General features: G+C 42.2%; 1 long non-coding RNA gene across 1 annotated transcript; it reads left to right on the top strand.

Annotated features, from left to right (window-relative positions):
• The first annotated feature begins 509 nt into the window (after positions 1–509).
• Positions 510–22,282, top strand: LOC147375851 (uncharacterized). The gene is made up of 2 exons (XR_015160544.1): positions 510–613; positions 20,279–22,282. It is a non-coding gene; the product is annotated as an uncharacterized LOC147375851 (long non-coding RNA).
• The last annotated feature ends 4,721 nt before the right edge of the window (positions 22,283–27,003 follow it).

Genomic DNA, 27,003 nt, shown 5'->3' with positions numbered 1-27,003 from the left:
CTATTTGCCATGAAGTGATGGGACCAGATGCCATGATCTTCGTTTTCTGAATGTTGAGCTTTAAGCCAACTTTTTCACTCTCCACTTTCACTTTCATCAAGAGGCTCTTTAGTCCTTCTTTGCTTTCTGCCATAAGGGTGGTGTCATCTGCATATCTGAGGTTATTGGTATTTCTCCCAGCAATCTTGATTCCAGCTTGTGCTTCCTCCAGGCCTCCAGCGTTTCTCATGATGTACTCTGCATACAAGTTAAATAATCAGGGTGACAGTATACAGCCTTGACGTACTCCTTTCCCTATTCGAAACCAGTCTGTTGTTCCATGTCCAGTTCTAACTGTTGCTTCCTGACCTGCACACAGATTTCTCAAGAGGCAGATCAGGTGGTCTGGTATTCCCATCTCTTGAAGAATTTTTCACAGTTTATTGTGATCCACACAGTTAAAGGCTTTGGTATAGTCAATGTTTCAAATTATTACTACAATTTCCCATATGTTGCAATTTTTTTAAACAGAGTCTTCTTAGAAGACTGCCTTTCTCTGAAGATCAGTGAGAACCCCTGGAGGAATTCACAAAGAAACAAGACAGATTTTTATTTCCATCCTAAAAACAATGGGGTAAGTGACAACATGCGCGTTGGTGGGCTGCTGCTTCTTCTTCTTATTCACAAGGACTAGAGTGATCTGGTATGAGCAACAGAAGTCACTGAATTCTTACAAGCATCAGGGATTTTTGTGAAGTTTCTAATGTGACATTAATCAAGGCAATTTCCATTCAGTGTCAAAGTTTTTATGGATTTTTTGCTGTTTCTATTGTCTGACAACACCTTAGAGGTGAATGTCCACACAATTAAAGTATCTAAGTGTCACCACATGAGTCTTGGCTTCCATAGGATACTGAATGTATAGATTTAAGGCAACATGTTTTAAAAGGTGTCTTCAAGTTATGAGAAAAAAACAAGTTAGTTACACAATGGAAGGATTTCCTTACTTTTTACTTTCCTGTTCCAGAGAGGGATACAATGGTTTAAACCCCAGGTTTGTCTAACCAAACCTGCAAACGTTATTTTCTTAAGTTTTCACTTGGTAATAAATGGGAATTGATCTATACCATACGCAAATTATACGTTGAATCTTTTGGAAAACTAAGGATTTGGTTTACCCCTATTATCTATTATCTGCTAATATTTTTCAATATTGTTTCTTCAGTAACTAAGCCAGGGATCCTTAAAACAGGGTCCATGGAAATATTTGCACATTTTTGAAATTTAGCTATGCATTCTTTGGAAAGAGAGGACATAACTTTCTTTAGATTTTCTGTAACTCTTCCCTTCCTCCCCAAAGAAGGCAACAAAACTTATACGTAAGATTTTGAGGCTTTAAAGGACATATTTATTTATTTTTAACTCTTTTCTTCAACTTGAGGCTCGAAATTTAATGGTAAAACAAACAACCTATCTCCTTTCCTTCTGTATCTATTCAATCATCCCACTCCTCCGAAAATGAATGGTGTGTATGAGTGTGTGTGTGTATGTGTGTGTGTAAAGCCTTCTCTGAAGGCAGCAGGATGCAAAAAAGAAGATTGAGGGGAGAAAAAGTAATGGAAATTTTTTTAAAGAAAATAATTTTTTCCCAGAAATCTGCCTTTGATTTTTAAATTTCTACCCCAGTCTCTTGGCTATTGTTATTGTTATTTAGTAGTCACTGTGAATTCTTTTGTGGATGACTGTAAATTACCGGATTCTATTTTAACTAAAGGAGCTGACACAGCAAATTTATGTTCTGTTATAAATTAAGTGATGTGATGACATATGCTTAGTGGTTAGGCTGACATGCAAAATAAATCAGATATAATCATTTGAATATAAGTTTGAGATATAAAATAAACCATTTGGGGGTTTAAACAAAAGACCATAAGAGTAACAGTTTGCCAAAGCACAAATATACTAATTCTGCTTGCAATCAGCAAAAGAAAAAAATCATTTCAATTGGATATTTTATTTGTCTTCTTCTGTGAGTACCATACAAAGAAGTTAATAGCTCAGATGTGAAAACATGAAATTTAGAAACTGAAGATTTATAAGTGGATATCTTTACTTTTTTTTTAAACAGATGAGGCATAAGACCAAAGGCACTGCCAAACACAGAGCTTTTGCACAAGCTCTGAAACTCCTGTGTTCTAACTCCTCGGCTACTTTCCACTGTATTTCATCCAGTGAACTAAAGTGAGAAAAAGTAACTTGACACAGCACACTGTGCCATTGGAGAATGTGCAATAAAAGCATAACTGCATACCTGAAACTCAGATAAGGTACTAGGTGAAAGCTAAAATAATCCTACCTATCACCGAATAGCTGATAACAAGAACACAACAAAGGGCTAAGCGTGAACTTTGTCGTTCTGGTTCTTCGGCCAGAAACGGATTTCTAAAATTGACTTTATTAAGATCTGTTTCTTTATTTAAAGTTATTCTGTGGAGGAGTTAATATTGAGGAAGTAAAGGACATTCACTTTTTAGGAGTAGAGTTTTCTGTGCATTTGACTTTTCTCTCTGATTGGGTAATTATCTGTTACTTTCATAATTTAAGTACACACAAAAAAAATTCTGTACCCTAAGGATTTTGTTTGATGTGCTACAGCTCCAGCGTTCTCGTATATCATCTGACTCTGGCCTGTGATTGCCAGTTTTAATGCTTAGCCTGTCAATGGAACTCAAAATAAAAGATAAAAGACCTTACCCTATTTGTGGAGCAATGCAATTATGGTTCCTTTCTTTTGTGGCTTCCAGGAAGAATAGACTAAAAGGTTGATTAAAAGAGAATTGATAACTGAAAGAAACTTTGGCATCATTTAAGCCAACCTGAAACTTACTAGCGGGGCTTTCCCCATGGCTCAGTGGTAAAGAATCCAACTGCAATGCAGGAGCTGCAGGAGACTTGGGTTCAATCCCCGGTTGCATGGCAACCCACTCCAGTATTCTTGTCTGGAGAATCCCATGGACAGAGGAGCCTAGTGGGCTACAGTGCATAGGGTCGCAAAAAGTCAGACACGACTGAAGTAACTTAGCACGCATGCACCCAACTTAACTAGATTAGAAGAAGCAGACATTCAGAGGCTGTGTGGAGTTAACCCAGCTAGTAAATAAGATGTCAGAGGCCTTCACCCTCCCATTGATCTACCCAATACCCACAGTGATTGCATTTCTGCAGTGGAGCGCTCCTGGTCATAAATTATCCAGTGGTTCTCTGTGGCTCACACTGGGGGATCCCACAGGGAAAGCATCATTTGTTTTGTCTAATGTGTCTCACCTCCCTCACAGGGTATAAGGGTCCAAGCCTGAAGCCTCACTGGTAGTTGCCATGTGTACAATGTGTCAGGCGCTTGGCTGGCACCCTGCACACCTTAGCACATTCATTCTTCAGGGCAACCCTGGAGGAGAGCTGCTACTATTCCTCTTTTCTATGGGAGGAACCGAACTCCGAGAGGTTAGGAAACTTGCCCAAAGTCCCACAGTTGATAGACAGCAGAAGTGAGATTCAGACCTGGATGTGTGTGCGTGCGTGTGTGCAAAGTCGCTTCAGTCATGTCAGACTCTGTGTGACTCTATGGACAGTAGCCTGCCAGGCAGGGGATCTTCCCCACCCAAGGATCGCACCCAGTCTCTTACCGTCTGCTTCACGAGCGGCAGGTTCTTTACCACTAGCGCCATCTGGGAAGCCCCGCCTCACCCCTGCATAGGCTGATTCCAAAACTCACCACAGACACTCTTACGTGGAATTATGCTTTATTCACCTTCTTTTTCCTGACAGGGGCTAGCACATAGTAGGGACTCGATAAATGCTGTCCAGAAAGAATCAACAGGGGCTTCCCTGGCAGTTCAGTGGTTAGGACTCCACGCTTCCAGTGCAGGAGGCATGGGTTCAGTCCCTGGTTGGGGAACTAAGATCTCACAGCCAAAAAAACAGAAAAAAATGAATAGAGTGAACAAATTATAGAAGAACTTTTTAAAGTGTTATTGTCTATGTTTCAGATATGTTTTGTTCACATTATGGGGGCGGTGGAGGGGGGCGGTAAAAACAACCTAAACGTTAGTGGCCCAGTAATCCATCAGTTTTCTCTGCCATCTGATGGGCACTCTAGCTGGATGGGGTTGGTTTTTTCCCCCCGCTTTCGTCCTTATTTAGTTATTTATTTTTGGCTTGATGGTGTTTTATTTTTATCAAAGTATAGTTGATTTACAATTTTGTATTCATTTCAGGTGTTCTGAAAGTGATTCTCTTACGGTGGTGATGGTGATGGTTTAGTCGCTAAGTTGTGCCCGATTCTTGTGACCCTATAGACTATAGCCCTCCAGACCTCTCTGTACATGGGATTTCCCAGGCAGGAATACTGGAGTGGATTGTCATTTTCCTTCTCCAGGGGTTCTTCCCAACCCAGGGATCGAACCCACATCTCCTGCACTGGCAGGCAGGTTCTTGACCACCAAGCCACCCGGGAAGCTTACATGTATAGGTATATATTCTTTTTCAGATTCTTTTCAATCATAGCTTATTACAACGTATTGGATCAAGTTCCTGTAGCAGAGTGGTTTTGTGTGGGGGCCTGGGCCAGGCCGCCAGTGTTTCCTCCTGTCTCTGCCATTCGCCCTCACCCCGGACAAGTCACAGAGCCCCTCTGTGCCTCAGTTGTTTCATTTGTGAGGTGAGATTATAGTCATGATTTCTTTGGAGAGTTGTTTTGAAAATGAAGTGAGGTAATAGATGTAAGGCACAGTGCGGCACAGTAAACACTCAATAAAGAACTTTATTAACTCAAATGTGTTTCTTCACAGCCCTTGTAAAACCTGTGCCGCTCTCACAGTGAGGCATTTTCACAGGGTGCTCCGTACCACAAACCCAGGGTTGTCTCCGGGTTCTTTTCCCAGAGGTTCCTGAGTGTGGACTGTGTTGACATCCCATTATTAATATCTCCTGCTGCCGGGGCTGCAGTCAAAGTTTTTCTAGCGGCCTTGCATACCCCAGGGGTTTGCTGCACTTCAGTGCACCTCAGAGCATGATAACAGGAACTGAAATGGCAGAAACTGAAAGCACAATTTTACAATTCAGCCAAGAAACTCTTGGCTGTTTTTCCCTTTGCTGCATATAAGGGGGGAAGAAGGCGGTTAAATGGAAAACCTATAAAACCTGATGAGTCTTGTATGTTGTATTCCAGAGTTGTTTTGGTTTAATTTTCTAAATATCCAGACAGAGTTTTAGTTCCTTCGTTTGGCAGATATCTCTTGAGTGTTTCTTGTGGTGTGATCCCCCATATATGTCTGGTAGCCATCTACCCTGGGTTATCTAGAACAATCCCAATTTTAAATGTCTTTGGCGTCTTTTCATGGAAATAAATTAACAAGGAAGAGGGGAAGAAAAGCCTTTGGAAGACCCTCTGGCCAGAATTTTTGTTTGTATTTACTTTTAGCTGAGTTTCTGCTTGCCCCAAGCTTAGGAGCCATCTAGAAACAAAGTGCCAGGAGCCCTGCAGGGCACTGTGCCAGAGGAGGGGTGCCAGCTTGTATCTTCTGTTTTGCCTTTGGAGGAAGAGACTTAAATATTCATTACATATTTTCATCTATAATTCCGATTGCTTCTTTGAGGCTGCCAATACTGGAAACTAACTTTGTATAGTTCTATATTCTATATATATTCTATTCTATATATATAGTTCTATATTCTATATATATAATATTACATATTATATAGTCTTTGCTTTTTTCATTTTTACAGTAAAATGCATTACTGTGATACATAGGGGGAAAAAAACGTTTTTTAAGCTATTGACCATTGCCACACAAAAATGGACATCCTCTTTCTAAACTGGAATTCTCCAGGCCAGAATACTGGAGTTGGTAGCCTTTCCCTTCTCCAAGGGATCTTCCCAACCCAGGGATCGAACCCAGGTCTGCCACATTGCAGGCGGATTCTTTACCAGCTGAGCCACAAGGGAAGCCCTCTTTCTAAACAGCCCAATACAAAAGGCAAGATGCTCCAGGAAGACAAAAGCTATATACTTCATGAGGATAGAGACCCTCTGCTGTTCCCACCTTTTTATTCTCACAGACCAGCACTCAATATATATCTGCAAAGGAATAACAAAGGCCCCTTTAGTGTTTTTGAAACATCTTTACTTTCTCAAATAGAAGGACCAAATATTGTTCAGTTCACTTCAGTTCAGTCGCACAGTCATGTCCAACTCTTTGCAACCCCATGTTCTGCAGCACCCCAGGCCTCCCAGTCCATCACCAACTGCCGGAGTTTACTCAAACTCATGTCCATTGAGTCACTGATGCCATCCAGCCATCTCATCCTCTGTCCTCCCCTTCTCCTCCTGCCCTCAATCTTTCCCAGCATCAGGGTCTTTTCAAATGAGTCAGCTCTTCACATCAGGTGGCCAAAGTTTTGGAGTTTCAGCTTCAACATCAGTCCTTCCAATGAACACCCAGGACTGATTTCCTTTATGATGGACTGGTTGGATTTCCTTGCAGTCCAAGGGACTCTCAAGAGTCTTCTCCAACACCACAGTTCAAAAGCATCAATTCTTTGGTGCTCAGCTTTCTTCACATTCCAACTCTTACATCCATACATGACCACTGGAAAAACCATAGCCTTGATTAGACGGACCTTTGTTGGCAAAGTAATGCCTCTGCTTTTTAAGCTGTCTAGGTTGGTCATAACTTTCCTTCCAAGGACTAAGAGTCTTTTAATTCCATGGCTGCAATCACCATCTGCAGGGATTTTGGAGCCCCTAGAAATAAAGTCAGCCACTGTTTCCATTGTTTCCCCATCTATTTGCCATGAAGTGATGGGACCAGATGCCATGATCTTAGTTTCCTGAATGTTGAGCTTTAAGCCAACTTTTTCACTCTCCTCTTTCACTTTCATCAAGAGGCTCTTTAGTTCTTCTTTGCTTTCTGCCATAAGGGTGGTGTCATCTGCATATCTGAGGTTATTGATATTTCTCCCGGCAATCTTGATTTCAGTCTATGCTTCATCCAGCCCTGCATTGCTAATGATGTACTCTGCATAGAAGTTAAATAAGCAGGGTGACAATATACAGCCTTGACGTACTCCTTTCCCTATTTGAAACCAGTCTGTTGTTCCCTGTCCAGTTCTAAATGTTGCTCCCTAACCTGCATACAGATTTCTCAGGAGGCAGGTCAGGTGGTCTGGTATTCCCATCTCTTTCAGAATTTTCCACAGTTTATTGTGATCCAAATATTATAGCTTACCTTAAACATTCTAAAAATTATTTATTATATAAACATGTGTATATAATGTCTGGATTTATACACAGGCTATTATTTACTTGATGGAAGGCTTCATCAGACCTGTATGAGTAGCAAATCTCAGTAGGTTTAAAGTGTAATTTGATCTATGTCATTTCTCCTGTGAAGATCAGTTCAGTTCAGTTCAGTCGCTCAGTTGTGTCCAACTCTTTGCGACCCCATGAATTGCAGCATGCCAGGCCTCCCTGTCCATCACCAACTCCAAGAGATTAAAAGAATTTTGGCAAACAAAAGCCCCACATTTGAATTCAACTTCTACCTCTGCCCTATTGTGTGTCATTGGGCAAGTTTTTATTTGTTGGCTTTACCTCTCTGTGCCTGTTATCTCTCTGTAAAAATTAAGGATAACTGCAAATGTTAAAGATACCCACTGAAGCACATGGTGCCCTGCCAGGGGCATAGATTTAAATGGTAGCTGCTGTTATTGTTGTTATTTAATTAAAACTTTTCAGAACATCCAGTACAAGCACTGAAGTATAATTAAAATGATAACCACATGTCCTGAAATGCATCATGGAAGCTCAAGCTTAACTGATTTGAAGAAGTAAAGCTTTTCATGCTTAATCCCAGCCGAGTAATATAAACGCTTCGATGCACAGCATTCCATGCTTGGCATTCTAGGCATACAGAAGCTTCCTTCACTTCCTTGTTTATGTGATGAAGGGAGGCAGGAACCCCACCCTCCTCCAGCCCCTCCCTGGCTTCCCTGCTCTTTGGAGACTCAGCAGGGATAAGAGTTGGGGTGAGCAGGGTAGCAGCAAGTAAATTCGAGAACAAGGCCTGGTAAACTGGGATGTTGGGGTTGTAGCCTAGCCAGAGGAATCATGAAAGGTTCAATTCAACAAAAATACCTAAACTTCAGTGTAAACTTCTCAGTCTGATAAATAAACCAAGAGCTGCACCAGATGGTGAAGGAGGAAGTCTTCTCCTGCTGCTGCTCCCCTCCCCCCACCCCAAGGCATGAATGACGCCTGAGGGACTGAAGGGACTGCAGACTGAAGGCTTGGATATCCGGGTATCCGTCTCACGCTGCTAGACAGGGAAGATTTGCTCCAGATTCATGGATCCAAGACCTGCTGAGCTTCAAGAAACCTACAACAGGAAAAGAAAAGGAGGAAGAGAGGAGGGAGGCTACAGACAGGTGACTTTCTGCTCTAGAATCTGGTCTCCAGCAGTTGGGTTGTACATGCACCAAGCAAAATATGCATGTGAGGTGGGCTTCCCCGCTGTCTGGGGGTGCAAGAGTATGTGGGGTACTGGTTCTTTGCTCACACCCTTTGCAAGTCAGCAAGTGAACAGACTTTCTCCTCATGCTACACCTGCCATAATGTCCTTCTAGAATCGAGGAGGAGCCACTGGGAAGTAGATAAGGAACCACAGACTTCTGGGCCCCTCTTGTCCATGCTGTGAGTGTAATTTCATCACAATTCAAAGATCAGAGACAGAAATGCCTTCAAGGGAGGAGACCCAGAAAACTAGCTCCCTCCAAGTGGTCACAGGCAAACAGAGTATTCAGATACTCCAGACACGGGAGAAAAGTAGGAACATAGAGTTAAAGAAGGATAGCTTTATCCTTCACTTGTAAACACACACACACACACACACACACACAGAGTTAGCGTACACGGAGATTATGTAGTAAGAGCTTATTGAAATGTGTGAGGCTACAGTTTCTACTCCTTTGAATCATTTACAGTTCCTGATACAGCACTATATCCATAGTAGATGCTCAATTAATATTTGTTAACTAAATACATGCCTGTTGAAATAAAAAGCTCTAGGATGATGAGAGCAGGTTTCAGGAAGAGGGTAGTAAGTTACCTAGATCATTATGCAGTATTGACCAGAATGCTGGGTAAATAGTAAACATTTCAATGTATTGTCAAAGATATACAGCCTGTAGTGTTGTATAAATATTAAGAAAAATACCAATTCCTTTCCACCATTTTCTTATAAGATGTGATGAGCGTCAGGGAGATACTTAGCTTTTGAGTGATCTTTTTGCTGTTGAAGGTACAGAAGTTATTTTCTGAGATATTGATGTACAGCAATCCTCTTTTCAGTCCTGTTTTTCTCCTTTGCTCACCAGCTTCATTATAAGAGCCAAGAACCAAGTCATGGAAGCCTCAGTGATGAATGACAGGGGTCAGGTGATCTTGCTTGAAAAACCACTCATCACAAGAATAACACATCACTCTTTTCTGTTGACAATGGACATGAAGGGAAGGCTCCTTGGTGATAATATTCACTGTGCCTAATTCTAGGAAGTGAAAGTGAAGTCGCTCAGTCGTGTCCAACTCTTTGTGACCCCATGGACTGTAGCCTACCAAGCTTCTCCATCCATGGGATTCTCTAGGCAAGAATACTGGAGTGGGTTGCCATTTCCCTCTCCAGGGGATCTTCCCCACCCAGGGATTGAACCCAGGTCTCCTGCACTGCAGGCAGATGCTTATAAACTGAGTTTAATTATTAAAACTCAGTTGATTATATCTTTTCTGATGCAGTCATGATGGATTATGGTATATTGATCATAGTGTATTCTCCAATGCTTTTTCAAATAATTTATTATACCTTTGTAGAAAGTTTGATGTTTCCATCCTATTTTGAAAATAATGTGTCTTCCTTTACCAGAATAGGAACAGCCTCTAAGGGAAGGCAAGTGAAAGAGAAATATGCCATGTCTGCCTGAGTAGGTTGCTATTCTCAGCACATTTGGTGTAAATTAAGGAAACAGTGGCTGCTTATGATGGTTAATTTTATGTGTCAACTTGGCTGAGCCATGGTGTCCAGATATGCAGTCAAATATTATTCTGGGTGTTTCCACGAGAGCATTTTTGGATGAGATTAACATTTAAATTGGTTGATTCTGTGTAAAGCAGACTTCCCTCCGTGATATTGATGAGCCTAATCTAATCAGTTGAAGACTTAAAGAGAACAAAATCTGACCTTCCCCAAGCAAGAGTAAATGCCTGAGCTGATGGCCTTTGGTCTTGAACTGTAGCATTAGCTCTTTCTAGATTTCAGCCTGCTGGCCTAACCAGCAGATTTTGACCTTGCCATCTACCATGATGATGTGAGCCAGTTCCTTAACATAAATCTCGGTGAAATAGATAGATACACACATCATATTGATTCTGTTTTTCTGGAGAACCCTAATGAATACACTGCTATAACAAATGCTCCTACAAATTTCAATGGCTGAACACGGTAGAATGTCTTGCTCAGGGAGCAGCTGAATGCCAGGGTTCCTTGTCAGGGGCCAATTTTCCACTATGTAGTGATTCAGAAACCCAGAATTCTTTAATCTTATGCTCCATTTTCCTCTGGGCCTCTGAGCCTCTGAGTCCTCTGTGTGCAGCCACCAGAAAGGAAAGTGAGAGCAGAAAAGGCACATCTTCTTAACCACCTTGGCCAGATGAGACATACATTTTTCCACTAGTTTTCCACTGCTGGGTATTAATCATATGACTCCATCAGGAAGGGTGGTGGGGCTGGGAAATGTGGCCCTTGACTGGGAAGCCACTTCCCAACAACCATTCTCCACTATCAAAAGGGAAGAAAGAATTTGGGAGCTACCACAGTCTTCTTTGTGAACACTCACTTTCTATTGTATGTATTTTTAAGAAGACTTACTCCAGCTCAACTCCAAACCCTTTTGTGTTTTCTTTGGTGAATGTGTTTCCTTTTGCAATAATACAGAGCACCCTGTGTCAGTTTCCTGTGTATTTGACCTCGCACCATTAGACCTTTCACAGATTTAAAATCTGATGAGGAAAACAAGGTTAAATAAAAGCAGAAAGCAGAGCATACTATTACATGTGCAATAAGCAGGTGAGAAGAGACGTACAATGGGTGTTCAGGGGAAGGAAAGACTCTTGGGCTGTTATGTTCAGCAAGAGCATTTATGCAAGATGTGTGTGCTTGCACTGAAACATTAAACCTGAGTGGGATTTCAATGAGCAGAGGGAATGGTGAGGACATTTCAAGGAGGGTGGATGAGAGGCTTGAGCAGGAAAACAGAGGCAGAAATGAGAGAGTAATTTTTGAAGAATAGTCAAAAAAACAATCTGACAAAAGAGCGTTCAGGGAGAACATTGGTTTTTTTGTTAATAAAAAGGTAAATTAAATCTGGATTGTGCTTGAATTGAAGTAATATATAACTCATGGAGATCCTTAGAAGATTTTTGCATGAAAAAAAAAAAAAAACATTTCAGAAGAACAATGTAGTGGAAGTATGCAGGATGGTTTGGAGAGGAACACAGAGAAGCAAGAGACAAGAATCCTCGCAACCCCTGATTGTACAGTCTGTGGTTGTCTCTGTACCAGTCAGAATGTTTTTAGTTGCATGTGAAAGAAGTTCAACTTAAACTAGCTTAAGCAAAAAGAGGGTTTCTTGGTTTGTGTAAATGAGAAATCTTGGCTGTATCTGTTAAGCATGGCTGGAATCCAGGAGCAAAAAGTGTATCATTAAAGTTCAGTCTTCCCATCCCTCACCCCTGCCTGACCCTGCTCTCACCCATTTCTACACAATGAGCAACATGGCATTGACTGCTCCGGCCTCACATCTTTGACCCTCGGCAAGCCTAGCAGAAAGAGAGCGTCTTCCTAGACAGTGCCTGTGGGGCTGACCTGGGGCAGATGCTTCTCATTCAGTCTTGGGTCCTATGTGCATCCCTGAACCAGTACTAAGGTCAGAGCGGGAAACCACTCTGGCCAGTGCTGGACCACGTGCCCCAGTGTAGAAAGATATGTATATTTGGGTGAGGGTCTGGACAGGCTCACCAGTCCCATCTGAAACATGCAAAAGGAACTATCGGAAGAAAGGTTCTGTTATCAAAAGGAGAAAAGAGGGGTGCACTTCACTACCACTTCTAATGTCTTAAGTTTTCCCTTTTTCTTACATGTATTTTCTTTCTTAAACATTTGAATGCCTCTTAATTGGCTGGATTCTGTTTCACTAGTTAGTATCTTCCATCTCATCTCCCTGTATCACATATGCTAGTACTGCTGCTGCTGCTGCTGCTAAGTCGCTTCAGTCGTGTCCGACTCTGTGCGACCCCATAGACGGCAGCCCACCAGGCTCCCCCTGGGATTCTCCAGGCAAGAACACTGGAATGGGTTGCCATTTCCTTCTCCAATGCATGAAACTGAAAAGTGAAAGTGAAGTCGCTCAGTCGTGTCCGACTCTTAGTGACCCCATGGACTGCAGCCCACCAGGCTCCTCCATCCATGGGATTTTCCAAGGAAGAGTACTGGAGTGGGGTGCCATTGCCTTCTCCGATGCTAGTACTGAGCATATAGTAAGTACTCAACTCTGAAATCTACTCCAGAAATATCTCACACTCATCCTTCTATTCTGCAATAGGAAATGGCAACCCACTCCAGTATTCTTGCCTGGAAAATCCCATGAACAGAAGAGCCTGAAAGGCTACAGTCCTTGGAGTTGCAAAGAGTCAGACATGACTTAGCAACTGAGTATGCACACACACATCCTTCCTATTCATGCTCCCCATCCTTATCCTGTGAGCGAGACCCTCTTGCTTCTTGCCTAGCACATTGCAACAAGCTCCCTACTGGGCTTTCTGCCTCTAATCTCTGGCCTTTTTAACTCCATATGTACAATCTACCAGACTTATCATCCTAAAACACAGATCAGATTGTGATAGATGTTGACATGGGACAAATTCTATAGTCCTTAATATGGCAGCGTGGTTGTTTGTTCAACGCCCACAAAGTCCTCCCCTCCTAGTATGTATTTGCCATGTGACTTTGCTGCTTCTCCTGCTGAGAAGTGTAGCCCATTTTTTTGCCTCCTTGAATCTGGGTAGGCCTTGGGATTTCGGTTGACACACAAAATGCAGCAGATGTGACATGAGAGTTCTGAAGTTTAGGTCTAACATGCATGGCAGCTGCTGCTTGTTTGGAGCATTGCCCTGAGATTCTGATGTGAGCGGGCCAGTCTAGCCTAATGGAAAATGAGAACCCACATGGGAAAGAGCCGAGGCCCTCTAGCCAACAACCAGCACCGACATCAACGGCCAGACTTATGAGTGAGGCCACTTGGATCTCCCAGCTGGTTCATTCTCTAGCTCTCTGCAGCCAGTGTCATGAGCCCAGGAGAAACAATAGAGGATTACCCAGCAAGCCATAGAATTATGAGAAATAGTGAATCGTTGTTGTTTTAGGCCAGTAAGTTTGTAGGCATTGTGCTATGCACAATGGGTAACTGAAGCAGGTAGAAACGTAAAGACTTGTTTGAAGGTGAGGAATACAGTGACTAGAATGGCTCTCGTTAACTGAGGTTTAAAGAAATAGATAATGGTGCTAGCGAGGAGCACAATGGGCTAATAGGAAGGCAAATGATTATAAATAGGACTTGCATCCTTCATTCAAGCAGCTGCTAAAATCTCACCTCCTTTATTAAACTTTTCTGGAATAAATAAAATAGCATAAATTCTCAAGGGAAAAAAAAAGAAATAGATAATGAGTGCAGATGAGGGTGTAATGAGCATTGGCCTGTTATACAGAGAGAAGGCAGAAAGAGAAAAACAAATATATATTAATACATGTATGTGGAATCTAGAAAAATGGTTCATACACACCTATTTGCAGGGCAGGAATAGAGATGCAGACGTTGAGAAAGGACCTGTGGACGCAGTGGGGGAAGGAGAGGGTGGGATGAATTGAGTGACTAGCATTAACATATATATACTACCATGTGTGAAATGAACAGCTAGTGGGAAGCTTCTGTATAGCACAGGGAGCTCAACTAGGTGCTCTGTGATGACCTAGAGGAGTGGGATGAGAGGGAGGCTCAAGAGGGAGGGTATACATGTATGTATATACATACATATACATATAGCTGATTCACGTTGTACAGCAGGAACTAACACAACATTGTAAAGTAATTATCCCCCAATTAAAAAAAAAAAAGCCTTGGGAGTCATTGGGATATTTCAGTATGTCCAGATGTCCAGTTGGTAGGTGAATGCATGGGTCTGGGGCTGCCTGGATTGAGTCATCTTTTTCAGTAGTTGGGAGTGGATTAAGTCACCCAGGACCACCCAATGAGTGAGAGGAGACAGAAGCCAAAGGTCAGAAGAGAAAACCTTGGGGAACACTCACTTTTAAGGCTGGGCAGAGTAAAGGAAGCCAAAAGAGGAGATAGTTTTTTTAACAGAGTTAAAAAGGGATAGACTATATTTATGTACTTTACTTTTTTATTCTTCCTCTTTTTCTGGCTGATAAATAAGGAAAAAAAGAAAAATAATAGGAGTTAAGAGTCTACCTGGGATGGTAGTGGAAGGATGTCCCAAGGACCTAATCAGTCATTCTCAGGATGTGAAGGACGCCTGGAAACACAACAGGTCAGTGGCCAGATGTTCCCTATCTCATTCCAGGGCACAGGGGAAATGCTCTGTGAAGTGGCATGGCAAACTGTGAGAAAAGCTATTAAACCATCTTGCTGCCCATGCTCCTCTTTCACCCAGACAGAGATCTAAGGAAAACCCAAACAGATGCGAAGAAATATAGACAAACTTGCCACTTAGTCAACACCAAAGGAGGCAGAGATGTGTGCAGAGGCAGCCAAAGACAGACAGAAATCAAAATCTACAGAGCACAGACAACACAGTGAAGAAGAGACAAAGATATGTGGATATAGCAGAGGCTTGTTTCTTGAACTGTCCGACCTCGACTTCAACTCCGTATCCCTCTTAGATACAACCTCAGTGTAGCTTTATGGAGACTGTCCTGTGGGAAACTCAATTATTCCACTTACGTTTCAGCTTATATAAGTATTCAATTACATATTTATGTCAAAGTCAAACACTCTCCATCCAAAACCCACCATAACAGTTTAAATTAACAGAGTTGCTGATACTCTTTACAATACATAGGGTATGTATGTGGGTGTTTAGTAATCACACATATCCCTCAAATTTAGCTATCTTGATTTAGTCCCCACATTTTACAGAGTTTGTTTGTTTGTTTACATTTTTGATGAAACTGCAGCATGCTGTCTTAACCAACTCTCTGCCTCTTAACCGAAGACTCAATGAACAAACACATACCAAGCACCCACTCTGTAAGGTTCTGTAGGACCCACACAGATGTAGGCAGTTGTGCCCTGGTAGACCAACACTCATGAAAAGAAGACCTAACAGCATTTGCCAATTTTTAATTTTTGTAGTGGAAACACTCCCATTGTGGCTGATTTCAAGCTGCCAGAGGCATAACAACTGGCTGGCAAAAATCCTGAATATTTAGTTGCCTTGGAACAAACATTTAAGAATGAGTTGCAGGACTTCTTTGGAGATCCAGTGGTTAATATTATGAGATTGCTTCCATTGCAGAGGGCACAGGTTCAATCCCTGGTCAGGGAACTAAGATCTCACATGCCGCAGCCAAAGGGAAAAAAAAAAAAAGAATGAGTTACCACATGGAGGAAGTCTGAGACGCCTCAGATTTCAGCCAGTACCACTGTCAGCTATGTGTGTGAAACCATGCTGGTCCTTCCAGCCCAGCTGACTCTCCAGCCAAAGTGCCCAGGTAAGACAAGAACCTTTCGGCCAACCCAAAGAAGCATGAGAAAGTACAAGTTGTTTCAAGCCACTAAGTTTTGAGATGCTATGTTATACAGCTGTAGCTACCAGCTATGCATAAAGCACAGATTGCATGGAAAGGGTTGGTCTATAGAGAAGTAAGTGCCTTTGTTTGCCTTCCAGTCTTTATCCTCAGCCCTATTCACAAGCTATCTGGGAAGTTTCAGCCTCTCTCTTTGCTATACTAAGACTCTCCAGACCACCTGGTGCTGAACATAAGGTGGGCAGCCCCAATGTTATAGCCCCTTTGGATATGCCACCAGTCCAGTGTTTAATCAGACAGGGCATTGGGCAAAGCAAAGATTCATGTTTACAAGCAGCCATGTTAGGAAGATGTGTTTCTGAAAATCATGAGTGACAATTCCATGAAGTGAAAGACAGGCATGAGCAAGACCACTCCCAGGCTGACTGAACATTTAAAACCTCTTCCTTGGTTTCAGTCTCCTCTGGATATTGACATTTCTTATCTGTCCCGCCATCAGTAACAAACTTCGACCAACTGTAACCGATGTGTTAAATATTGACTTGGTGCAGTAGTGAGGATCCACAATCCATTTCTTCCAGGACACCACTTCCCATGGTGAGTATTTTAGAGGGCAGGTGCCTCTGTTTCTGCACACTTACAGACTGGGGTCCTCTGAGGGACTTTGTCCTACTAAAGATTTCCAAAGACATGGCCTGTCACTTTGGCCTATGCACCATCATCATACATGAACCACTTGGTGACTCTAAAGAATCAGGAACCAGGACAATGAAAAAGCATCACCTCAAAGATTCGGTTTTCCAGAAAAAGGCAAGAAAATGATGATCACAAAAGTCAAGATAGGGTTTCCTCCCAGGAGGAGGGAGAGAGTTAAAGATCAAGGAGGGACACAGAGAGAAGGCTTCAGGTAATACCCGGTTTCTTTCTGGGTGCTTGAGTCACATGGCATTTTCTTCATAGCAGTTTTTAAAGTATGTATGTAATTTTTTTATTGAAGTAGAGATTATTTACAATATTGTGTTTATTTCAGATGTACAGCAAAGTCATTCAGGTTCTTTTCCATTATAGGTTATTACAAGATCTTGAATATAATTCCCTGTGCTATATAGTAGGTCCTTGTTTATCTACTTTGTACATAGTAGTGTGTATCTGTTAATCCACAAATCCTAATTTATCCACCTCTCCCTTTCTTCTTTGGTATCCGTAAGTATTTTTTGAGTCTGTTTCTATTTTGTAAAAAGTTCATTTATATCCTTTTTTTTTAGATTCTATATATAATTATATCATATATTTGTCTTTCTCTGTCTGACTTACTTCACTTAATATGATTATCTCTAGGTCCATCCATGTTGCCTCAAATGACAAGATTTCATTCTTTTTAATGGCTGAGTAATATTCCATTGTATACATTACACATTTTCTTTATCTGTTCATTCATCAGAAGACACTTAGGTTGCTTCCATGTCTTTGCTGTTACAAATAATGCTGCTGTGAATATTGGGGTGTCTGTGTCTTTTCTAATTAGAGTTTTCATCTTTTCTGGATGTATGCCCAGGGGTGGATTGCTGAATCATGTGGTAATTCTAGTTTTTTAAGGAACCTCCATACTGTTCTCCATAGTGGCTGCACCAATTCACACTCCCACCAACTGTGTAGAAGGGTCCCCTTTTCTCCACACCCTCCCCAGCATTTATTATTTGTAGATTTTTTTGATGATAGCTGTTTTGACTGGTATGAGATGATACCTCACTATAGTTTTGATTTGCACTTCTTTAATAATTAGTGACACTGAGCATCTTTTAATGAGCCTTTTTGGCTATCTGTATCTCTTCTCTGGAGAGATTTCTATTTAGGTCTTCTGCCCATTTTTTGACTGGGTTGTTGACTGTTGTGATATTGAACTGTATGAACTGTTTGTATATTTTCAAAATTAATCCCTTGTCAGTTGCATCATTTGCAAATGTTTTCTTCCATTCTGCATGTAATTTGTATACTCTTGTGAAAGTAAGTTTTATTTCACAGTAAGAAAAAAATCAATTGAAAATTAATGCATTCTGCATTCTGACTTTTCTCATGTTGCCTGGGAATGTGTCAGAAATGAAGAATCTGGACCCCATTTCAGAGCTACTAGACCTACTGGTCCCCAGTGGTTTGTCTGCTCATTAGATTAGATTGAGAAACAGTGTCCAGGCTTAATCACTAATCCTGATGCACTGGGAAAGTCACTTTATCCTCGAGTCTTAGTTTCTTGTCAGCAAAATGGGTATAATAATATAGATGTGGCCTCCCTTCCAAGCTGCTGTGAGGAGGATGGGAGATGATGTATGTGAAAGTACTTTGAAAAAACAGTTAAGCACCATATAAACGGGGTTTCCCAGGTGGTGCTAGTGCTAAAGAATCTGTCTACCAATGCAGGAGATGCAAGAGATGCGGGTTTTAACTCTGGGTCAGGAAGACCCCCGGAGAAGGAAATGGCAATCCACTCCGTGGACAGAGAATTCCATGGACAGAGGAACCAGGCGGGCTACACAGTTCACGGGATCGCAAAGAGTCAGACATGACTGAGCACACACCCTATAAACTAGGGATTGTCATCACCTTGGGGCAGTGCCCTGAATGAATCAATTACAAAGAAGTGAACAGTTATCATTCCCTCAGTTTCATACTTTCTGAAATCTTTTCAGCTCTAACTTCCTAGCAGCATCATGCTTCTTGGTTCAGCTGCTATGAACTGGTTTTCATCCCTGCCCTAGGACCCAGATGCAGGGTCCTCCTAGTCCTTTGCAACCTATCTAGGGCAAATGGCTTCTTTCAAAAGGCACTGGCATCACCAGTGTGACTTCCTGACAAATCCAATTGTACTGTGTAATGGCAGTGTTCTGGCCTCCCCTGGGTAGAAGCTGGGCTCCAGAGGAGTCTGTGAGCAGCAGGTGGACAGGCCTCTGACACATCTTCCATTGTTCATGGCTCTTCTTATTTATTTATTTTTAAGAATAAAAGCAGTAATCCTGTGCCCTGCATATTGGAAAAACTTAAGAAGTTATGATAAACATGTGCATTGTTTCATAAGATATAAGTTTTGAAGTTTCTTCTAAGCTTTGAAAAATATAAAAACAGTTCTAAAAGGTCTAAATAGGTAAAGAAAGTACCTATAGGTGTGACTGGCCCAGGTTTCTTGCACTGAGCTCCTTCTACTGAGTTTCAAGAATCAGCATGATATTATTTTTAAGGATGAGGTTCATAAACACTAGACTTTCAGTTGTTCTGGTTAATCATTTGTTCATTTCAACGTGTCTTTAAAGGCTAATCACACCAGGTTCTGTTCTTGATTGTCTTTGTGATCTACCAGTACAACATGGGGAAATATAGATGTGTGTGTGTGTGTAGGTTTTTCGATGACCACATTAAAAGGAAGAAAGAGAAGATATGAAAGGGGTGTGGTAAAATTTTTAAGAAATCCCCCCAGAGCCCATGTTCCACTGTCAGACCCTCCTGGCCAATCCTAGCACTACCTGTTATTAGTTGTGAGACTAGGTAAGTTATTTAACTCCAGTTGGTCTAAATGTTCTCTTCTATACAGTAGGTTAGGTTTATTGTAAAATTTTTTAAATGACTTAAACCATGTGCCCAGTGTGTGATAAGGGCTCCATAAACGTCAATTACATAATGATCAAAGAAAGGAACTAGAAGTTCAATTCAGGGGGAAAATACATCAAACTTATTAATGTCATTGTCATGATTATCAATATTCTACTGATGATATTTGTGCAGAGAAGAGTTAAATTTAGCAGGCTATTTTATTTTCAGATAAATTATGTTCAGAGACTGAGAAAGTCTTTACTAATTATTCATTTAACATAGGTTCATTGTGGGAATTACAATAATTTCACAAGCCAAGAGCATACAGGATAATGTCTCTTAGAAGCCAATAAAGCAATAACATGTTCCAAACCACTGATAGATTAATTACATTATTGTTCCAGGCAAGGGGGAGATGAAAGGAATAAAATCCAAATTTAGTTGAGTTGTGCCTTTGTGTAAGCTGGTTTGGAAGAGTTGGCTTAACCAACCAGAAGCTAACTTCCAGCTGCTGGAGAAGCAGAAGGCCCATGTTTCTAGGAATGAAGGTGCTGGGGTTGGCAGGCAAGATACTCTCCTTCAAGAGGCTGCTGCAAGGTTTTCACCACTTCTGGCAAAGAGTTGCCTTGCCCAGGCAGGGGCTAATACCCCAGGATCTTCAGAGGGCTATTTAGATCAGCAAAGGGTAGCCTTGCCCAGACAGAGTGCTCTTGGTAAGTCCTCACCAACTCGGTGTTTAAGGCTGAAATGTGCCCTAGCCCAAGTGACTGCTCATGCATTCTTATCCACAGGCCCCCAGCAGTGCCCGCCAACAGCTGACCTACAGAATGCTCATTGACGCCAACAGATGTTGATGACATCAAGATACAGCTTCCTCTATGTAAACAACTTTGCTCTTAGATCAAAACAAGCTCATTCTTAGATCAAAAAACCAAGTAAGAGGACTGGCAACAAGATGGAGGAGTAAGACTAGGAGATTGCCTGCTGCTGCTAAGTCTCTTCAGTCATGTCCGACTCTGTGTGACCCCAGAGACGGCAGCCCACCAGGCTCCCCCGTCCCTGGGATTCTCCAGGCAAGAACACTGGAGTGGGTTGCCACTGGAGGAGATTGCCTGCCTCCCCACAAATACATCAGAAACTCATCAAAATATGGAACAACTCCAACACAGTAACTTCTAAAGGATAGCAGAAAACTCCAGAAAGGCAAGCTGACCTTTCTGGAATGAGAAATGAAACCAATATTGTAAAGCAAATATCCTTCAATTAAAAAAAAAGAATTCCCAAGGTGGGGAAGAAAAGTGAGTTTGAAATCATATGAAACCAATACACAAGACTAAACTGCTATCCAAGAAGAGATCGGCTTGCAAGATTGGCCCTTGGCTGGTGTCTGGGAAAGTAGATTTTAAGAAAGTTCCCACCCTTAACTGATAAGACCAACTCTCTGTGCCCAAACTGTTTATAAAAACAATGTGGTTTATGCTCAACACCCGCTTTCCTTCTGACAGTCTGGAATTTGGGCATGTGCCACGCAGAGGCCGCCTGTCTGCCCAGTTAAAACCTCGGGCACTGAGTCTCCAAGGAGCTCTGGATGGCATCTCTCTCACATGCAAAATTCTTTGCTTAATCAAAGAACCAAGTGTGTCCTTTGGGATTACACTGGGAACAGACCACTGGATGCTTGCACCTGGCTTTCCCCAGTCATCACCAACCTGCTCTTCCTTTGCGGATTGTGCCTGGTATCCTCTCACTGTAAAAGATCAGAGCCCAGTGGAATCCTGCTGCCAGTGCAGGAAACACAGGTTCAGTCCCTGATCCAGGAAGATCCCACATGCCATGGAGCAACTAAGACTATGCAGCACAACTGCTGAAGCCCGCGTGCCCTAGAGCCTGTGCACCATAAAGGAAGCCACCGCAAAGAGAGGCCCGGACGCCTCAGCTCGAGAGTAGCCTCCGCTGGCTGCAACTAGAGAAAAGGCCACGCAACAACAAAAGCCCAGCACAACCAAACTAAGTAAATAAATAAAATTTTAAAAATAAACAAATTAGAACCAGAAGTGGGACAGGATGCTGAGTGCTGTGAGTCCTGCTCATGAATCATCGAACTTGGGAGTGGCCTTGGAGGCCTCCAGACACAGTGCTAAACTATGAAAGAAAAATATTTTTTTTGGAAAATACTGGTACCACAGCAAATTCAATATCAATCAGTGAACATATCACTTTCATAAAGACTCAGAAATATAGGACTTGAGAAAATGTTCTTGAAAGAGTAAAGAAAAAACAATGCTGCCAGGCAGCTTCTGTCCTCAATGACCTCTCTATAAAATTGTGAAGATATTAGGAATCTTTCAGCACTGTAAAGGTTAACTGCAATGTGTAGAGGATGGCAAAAATTGGCAGTGCTATAACTTATAATTTTTAGATCATCATCCTTTAAAAGTCTTCCTGCTCCCTTCATATAGTTTATCCCCTGAAAAGGTAAAAGTGTTAGCCATTCAGTCGACTGACTCTTTTCGACCCCATGGACTGTAGACCACCAGGCTCCTCTGGCCATGGGATTCTCCAGGCAAGAATACTGTAGTGGGTAGCCATTCCCTTCTCTAGGGGATCTTCCCCAACCTAGGGATCAAACCCAGGTCTCCTGAATTGCAGGCAGATTCTTTACTGTCTAAGTCACTAGGGAAAGTGGACTTGGTTTCATTGGCCAGTGTAAATTAATTTTGATATTCACTCACAAATCCTGTGTTCTAAGAGTTAAAAGCAAATGTATTGTGTTATAAATATTTCTTGACTAATTGTTTCAGCATCAGTTTTGAAATGTATTCATTCACCGAGAATTGATTGAATACTTTCTGCGTGCCAGGCAGACATGTACAATTCTTTGGTTTAACTTCAGTCCTGCTGTTTTCATTATGTTACCACAGAATCCACTTACTGGCCCTGGTTAGGCAAGCCTCTCAAAACCCCTTGCTTTATTTTCTCTTGAAGATGATCATCAGACCATGTATTTGGGTATGTTGTTGTGCTGGGCTTTGTATCAAATGAATTAGTCAGGAGTATTGTTTTCCATCCTTTTGATGAAAGGCAACTTTCCCATTAAAAAAGCAAACCCTTTATGTTTTAAAAAAATGTTTAATAGAATGTTACTCTTTCCAGCTGGTTAAATTTAGAACATTGAAAAAAAAAAAGTTTCACATGAGACTCTTCTCCATGTCTGGGCTAGAGCATTTTCAACGTGAGTGTCCGCTGGATGTGTTGGTATTTAACTCACACATCCACAAGCCTTTGTCCATTCACAGAAAAGGACCAAACCCTCCTGGTCCTCCTGGTTTGCATAACAGTGGGTGAAGATCGTGATGACAGATTTCAGGGAAGGGCCTGTGCCAAAACTGTTAGTATTTTCCACTTCAAGTTTCAAATTGAAACATTCCCTGATCCTGTTGCAGGCCCACCCTTTCTGTTCTTTGAAGTAATTTGAAAGCCTGTAGTCTGTAACCAGTAAAAATGATACAAATAGTAAATGTATCCAGTTGCAAAAGGCAGCAATACATTCAGTTGAATCAATGTTTGTCTACTAAGCACAGGGCACTATGGAAACCCACAGTCAGGAATAAGACAGTAAAATGTTGATTTTGAGGAACATATAACCAGGTTGCCTGTCTTGGACAAAGGTTTTTGGTGTCGGAACAGAAGGGCCCTTGGGCTGGCTTATGCAAAACCAAGGCTTTATTATAAGCAAGAGAAAGAAAGTTGCTAGGTCTCAGTAAGAACAAAACTAAAACCTCAGTGCCAACAGGAACCAGAATGGCTCTCCTTGTAGGTCCCAAGCCTCCGGCTGCCTCTTTTTCTATTTCATGCTGACTCTGTGCTGGCCAACTGTGTGAGCTTGAGACCAGGTAAGACTGTTGTACCTGTGAGATCACTCCTCCCCTTCCATGGGTATAGAGGTTTAGCTGGACCCAAGGCTGCCAGCCAAAGGCTATGCTTCTTTGCCTCCCATGCTGCTAATTGAAGCTGCTGACTAGGCTTTGGTCAAATGCAATACAAACAGGAGTGACGTACATTTACAACTTCCAGGGTATGCTTTTACATAGAAAAGAACTCCTTCTTTACATAGAAGAGTTCCTCTTTGAATGGACAAAGAGCTCCTCTTTTCCTTTACTGGCTAGGTGTGGCTCAAAGTGGCAAAACTGAAGCCATTTCTTCAACCTGAAGATGGAAGCTGCCAGTAGAAAATGGCAGAGACACAAGGTAAGAGCCTGGTGGCCAACTCCATGGAGCCATTAGATTGGTTTAGGATGACTTGTGGGGGGAGGGGGGTGTGCGCACGGAGGTTGGGGGGTGTGTGAATCACTCAGTCGTGTCCAACTCTTTCCTGACTTTCACCAGGCTTCTCTGTCCGTGGAATTCTCCAGGCAAGAATACAGGAGTGGATTGCCATTTCCTCCTCCAGGAGATCTTCCCAATGAAGGGATCGAACACGGACAAATTATTTACCATCTGAGCCAGGTTCAGACTGTTTAGGAAGGAGAAACCTGCTTCAGTCTTGTTTAAGCTGGTGTTGTTTTGGTCTTTATGAAAGAAGCTGGAGCCTGGAACCTAACTAGTAAACCTGCTTTTCTATGTATAAAATGGAAAATGACCACCTCATAGCTTCTAAATTTATAAGACCTAAATTGAGATGACCAACCAAGGATCAAACACCCAAGCAAGAGAGAATGTGCTGGTGGTCCAGTGGTTAGGACTTGGCACTTTCCGTGCCAGGGCCCTGGTTCAATCCCTGTTGAGGAACTAACATCCTGCAAGCCTTGTGGCAAACAAACAAACAAACAAACCCAAGCAAGAGAATTGATAGTCCCATCTTGGTCTTCTAGCCAGCTAGACTGAAAGGGGAGAGTTGACCGATATAAGCCTAGCGCTGGGCTCACCCCATGGGTGGAGTGAATTTCAGGGGTCCTCAGAGAGGCCCATCTACTTTATTAACCAGTGCTTCTGTACTAAGAGTTCCTAGAGGTATGCTGCTGCTAAGTCGCTTCAGTCGTGTCTGACTCTGTGCGACCCCATAGGCGGCAGCCCACCAGGCTCCCCCGTCCCTGGGATTCTCCAGACAAGAACACTGGAGTGGGTTGCCATTTCCTTCTCCAACGCATGAAAGTGAAAAGTGAAAGTGAAGTCGCTCAGTCGTGTCCGACTCTTAGCGACCCCATGGACTGCAGCCCACCAGGCTCCTCCATCCATGGGATTTTCCAGGCAAGAGTACTGGAGTGGGGTGCCATTGCCTTCTCCATCCTAGAAGTATATATGTATTCTTTTAGGAATGACTTATAACATGTAAACGTAAAGCATATGAATTAAGTGAGAAGGAAAGCTCAGAAACTGAAAAGGAAGCCAAGATCTCTCTCCCAATTAATAAGGTCTCTTGTGGGCATGAGGGTGGACCCGTGCTCCCACAAAAGTCTTCCAAGGCTGCTGGTTCTGCCGAGGAAGACGATGGTCCCAAGTAAAGAAGAGAGACTCTTTGGGCAAGGGTATTCAGTGTACTGTTAGACCCTCAAATCAGAGAGAGAGGTGTTTTGGTAGGTAGGGGAGAGTTTGGAATGAAAGGAAGGGATGCCAGAATGAAGAAAAGTACTTGGGAGATATGGGTGGGTCATCCCCAGGGAATGAGAAAACAGTAAGGAAGAATGAAGCAGGGGATTCTTTATGTTCATCTTCTCTCATCCTCTGTTCTCTCTCTCAGCCAGTATCCAGTAGCCAGCAGCAGGGAGTAAGAGTTACAAGAATAGACTCTAGAGCCCCCCTGAGCAATCTAGCAGATCACCCTCTCTGAGCCACAGTTTCTTCACTTTCATCTGTAGAAGGAAAACAATAGCATCATTTCACAGGATTATGTGAAGATTAACAGAGGTAATAACATATGGAAAGTGCTCAAAACAGTGTCTGGCACAGGGTAAGTGCTATGTATCTTAGCTATCATAATCAGACCTCTAATAATCATTATTATTCTTTCATTAAGCAGATGCTTATTAAGCTTCTGCTTAGCATTGACAGCAAGAGACCCAACTGAGTTAAGTAACTTGCCCAGAGTTTCACAATTAAGAATCACTGATGCTGAGTTTGGACCAAGTATGCCTGACTCCAAAATAGGGGAATTCTTATCAACTTCACCACACATGTTCCCTTTCTTCTTCTTTTCCTTTCTTTTAATATGGTCATCATAGATATAAAAGAATTAATTTCTAAATTAAAGGGGCACATAGTCTAGTGAAACGAGAGGCTAGTCAATTATAGTATATGACCATTTCTATGACAGAGGTTAAAAACTAAAAGTCATGAAGCCCCCAAGAGGTATTTAACCATATAAGGAGGATCCAGGAAGGTTTCCTGGAGAAAATAGAGAGAAAGAAAGAGCAAAAGAAAAGGTAAAGCAGAAAAGGACATATGGAAAAAAAGCTTTATGGACACAGCTGTTTTGCTAAATTACGAAAAGCAAGTCGTTGCCTAGAACCTCGAATGTGAAGGTGAAATATATGAGGCTCAGAGTGTACCCCCTCCCACCCCACCCATGGTTATCAGTGAGACGTTTCAGGTGAGAAAGGCATTGTAAACTCAGAGATGTGTATCTTCATCCTGGAAGCACAGGTGAGTCTCACAAGAGTAGGGCAAGACTGGGTGGGCTGCTATTTTGGGGTACATGTGCTTTTGGTTAAATCAAATATAAAAAAACAAACATCTTGACTTTTCATGAATCAGTTCAGATAGTGAAACCTAAACAGGGGAAGCCATGATATTGAAGGCATGTACTGTGTCTTGCTCAGTGCTATCTCTCTAGAGTCTAAAACAGACCCTGGCACACAGTAAGCACCCAACAGATATTTGTCGAGTGAATAAATGCATTGGATAAGAAGATGTGTGCATTTTAAGAGCACTGTTTGCCAACCTTCCCTTATCCTTTGTGGATTAACATTGATTAGAATGGTACTTTTGGCTTACATCTGGAGGACCTGACTATGCTATGCTATGCTAAGTCACTTCAGTCGTGTCCGACTCTGTGTGACCCCCATAGACAGCAGCCACCAGGCTCCCCCGTCCCTGGGATTCTCCAGGCAAGAACACTGGAGTGCGTTGCCATTTCCTTCTCCAATGCATGAAAGTGAAAAGTGAAAGCAAAGTCGTTCAGTTGTGTCCGACTCTTAGCGACCCCATGGACTGCAGCCTACCAGGCTCCTCCATCCATGGGATTTTCCAGGTAAGAGTACTGGAGTGGGGTACCATTGCCTTCTCCAGGAGGAGCTGACTAGTTATATATTAATCACTCTTTTGGATGGTTATAAAAGTAATTCAGTAGTTCTAAGGAGGCAACTCTGCAGTTTCTTTTAATTGAGGTCTATGCAGTATAATTGACCATGTTGTTGTTTAGTCACTAAGTCAAGACCAGCTCTTTTGGGACCCTGTGGACTATAGCCAGCCAGGCTCCTCTGTCCATGAGATTTCCCAGGACATACTGGAGGAGCTTGCC

Source organism: Bos grunniens, chromosome 3, assembly GCF_055505025.1.
Source record: "Bos grunniens cultivar Pamir isolate PY7600 chromosome 3, Bosgru_T2T1.0, whole genome shotgun sequence".
Taxonomy (NCBI): domain Eukaryota; kingdom Metazoa; phylum Chordata; class Mammalia; order Artiodactyla; family Bovidae; genus Bos; species Bos grunniens.
This window is presented reverse-complemented; position numbering and strand designations above follow the sequence as displayed.